Raw genomic sequence first — 2,500 nt, 5'->3', positions numbered from 1 at the left:
GTTCCCTCCGAAGTTTCCCTCAGGATAGCTGGTGCTCGTACGAGTCTCATCCGGTAAAGCGAATGATTAGAGGCCTTGGGGCCGAAACGACCTCAACCTATTCTCAAACTTTAAATGGGTGAGATCTCCGGCTTGCTTGATATGCTGAAGCCGCGAGCAAACGACTCGGATCGGAGTGCCAAGTGGGCCACTTTTGGTAAGCAGAACTGGCGCTGTGGGATGAACCAAACGCCGAGTTAAGGCGCCCGAATCGACGCTCATGGGAAACCATGAAAGGCGTTGGTTGCTTAAGACAGCAGGACGGTGGCCATGGAAGTCGGAATCCGCTAAGGAGTGTGTAACAACTCACCTGCCGAAGCAACTAGCCCTGAAAATGGATGGCGCTGAAGCGTCGTGCCTATACTCGGCCGTCAGTCTGGCAGTCATGGCCGGTCCTTGCGGCCGGCCGCGAAGCCCTGACGAGTAGGAGGGTCGCGGCGGTGGGCGCAGAAGGGTCTGGGCGTGAGCCTGCCTGGAGCCGCCGTCGGTGCAGATCTTGGTGGTAGTAGCAAATACTCCAGCGAGGCCCTGGAGGGCTGACGCGGAGAAGGGTTTCGTGTGAACAGCCGTTGCACACGAGTCAGTCGATCCTAAGCCCTAGGAGAAATCCGATGTTGATGGGGGCCGTCATAGCATGATGCGCTTTGTGCTGGCCCCCGTTGGGCGAAAGGGAATCCGGTTCCTATTCCGGAACCCGGCAGCGGAACCGATACAAGTCGGGCCCCTCTTTTAGAGATGCTCGTCGGGGTAACCCAAAAGGACCCGGAGACGCCGTCGGGAGATCGGGGAAGAGTTTTCTTTTCTGCATGAGCGTTCGAGTTCCCTGGAATCCTCTAGCAGGGAGATAGGGTTTGGAACGCGAAGAGCACCGCAGTTGCGGCGGTGTCCCGATCTTCCCCTCGGACCTTGAAAATCCGGGAGAGGGCCACGTGGAGGTGTCGCGCCGGTTCGTACCCATATCCGCAGCAGGTCTCCAAGGTGAAGAGCCTCTAGTCGATAGAATAATGTAGGTAAGGGAAGTCGGCAAATTGGATCCGTAACTTCGGGATAAGGATTGGCTCTGAGGATCGGGGCGTGTCGGGCTTGGTCGGGAAGTGGGTCAGCGCTAACGTGCCGGGCCTGGGCGAGGTGAGTGCCGTAGGGGTGCCGGTAAGTGCGGGCGTTTAGCGCGGGCGTGGTCTGCTCTCGCCGTTGGTCGGCCTCGTGCTGGCCGGCGGTGCAGGATGCGCGCGCCTGCGCGGCGTTCGCGCCCCGGTGCTTCAACCTGCGTGCAGGATCCGAGCTCGGTCCCGTGCCTTGGCCTCCCACGGATCTTCCTTGCTGCGAGGCCGCGTCCGCCTTAGCGTGCTCCTCCGGGGGCGCGCGGGTGCGCGGATTCTCTTCGGCCGCCATTCAACGATCAACTCAGAACTGGCACGGACTGGGGGAATCCGACTGTCTAATTAAAACAAAGCATTGCGATGGCCCTAGCGGGTGTTGACGCAATGTGATTTCTGCCCAGTGCTCTGAATGTCAACGTGAAGAAATTCAAGCAAGCGCGGGTAAACGGCGGGAGTAACTATGACTCTCAAGATCCTTAATTTCCTCCTCCTTTCCCGTTCCCTTCCATCCCGACTCCTTCAGGCCAGAACAACCCTGCTGCCCAAGAAGACCGCCGCAGCATCCCCTGCTGACTTTCGTCCGATCACAGTGTGCTCGGTGCTGACCAGAGCCTTTCACAAGGTTCTGGTTGGCCGCCTGATGCGCTACTGTGTGTTGGACGGTCGCCAGCGGGCTTTCATCCCTCAGGATGGGATGCTTCATAACACCTTTCTTCTCGATCTGGCGATGACCCAGGCGTGCCGAGCTGCCGGCTCGCTGTACTTGGCATCTCTGGATGTGTCAAAGGCCTTCGACTCGCTTGCCCACGGTGCCCTTGGTCCTGTGCTAAGGGCCCATGGTCTGCCGGTCGAGTTCGTTGACTACATCCAGGGATGCTATGAGGCGGGATCGACGGTTATCTGCGCGGATGGGAAGTCGTCAGATCTAGTGCGGCCTTCGAGGGGTGTCCGGCAGGGTGACCCGCTGTCTCCTATTCTCTTCAACATGTCCATTGACATTCTCTTGTCTCGTCTGCCTGCTCATATTGGTGCACGTATTCTTGGACGGCGGATAAATGCGGCTGCATTCGCTGATGACCTCCTGCTGTTCGCCGAGACTCGTGATGGATTGCAGGAACTTCTCACCATCGCCACGTCGGCCCTGGGGGATCTCGGGCTCGAGGTCAACCCACGGAAGTGTTTCTCTCTCGCCCTTGTCTCATCAGGCCGGGAGAAGAAAACCAAGGTCGACGAGACTGTCATCTTCCGTGCTGGGGGGAACAACATCCCAGCACTGGCGATGGGAGATACTTTCAAGTATCTAGGCCTGCAATTTTCCACGTGCGGACGCAGTCTTTTTCATCCCCGGCGGGAGGTCGAGA

General features: G+C 58.7%; 1 pseudogene; it reads left to right on the top strand.

Moving 5' to 3' along the window:
• The window catches only part of LOC126439739 (large subunit ribosomal RNA), a 6,442-nt pseudogene that overhangs the window by 1,271 nt on the left and 2,671 nt on the right, over nucleotides 1–2,500 (top strand).

The sequence above is a fragment of the Schistocerca serialis genome, unplaced genomic scaffold (assembly GCF_023864345.2).
Source record: "Schistocerca serialis cubense isolate TAMUIC-IGC-003099 unplaced genomic scaffold, iqSchSeri2.2 HiC_scaffold_134, whole genome shotgun sequence".
Lineage (NCBI taxonomy): Eukaryota > Metazoa > Arthropoda > Insecta > Orthoptera > Acrididae > Schistocerca > Schistocerca serialis.
Note: the sequence above shows the minus strand (reverse complement) of the source record. Positions and strands in the feature narration are given on the sequence as shown.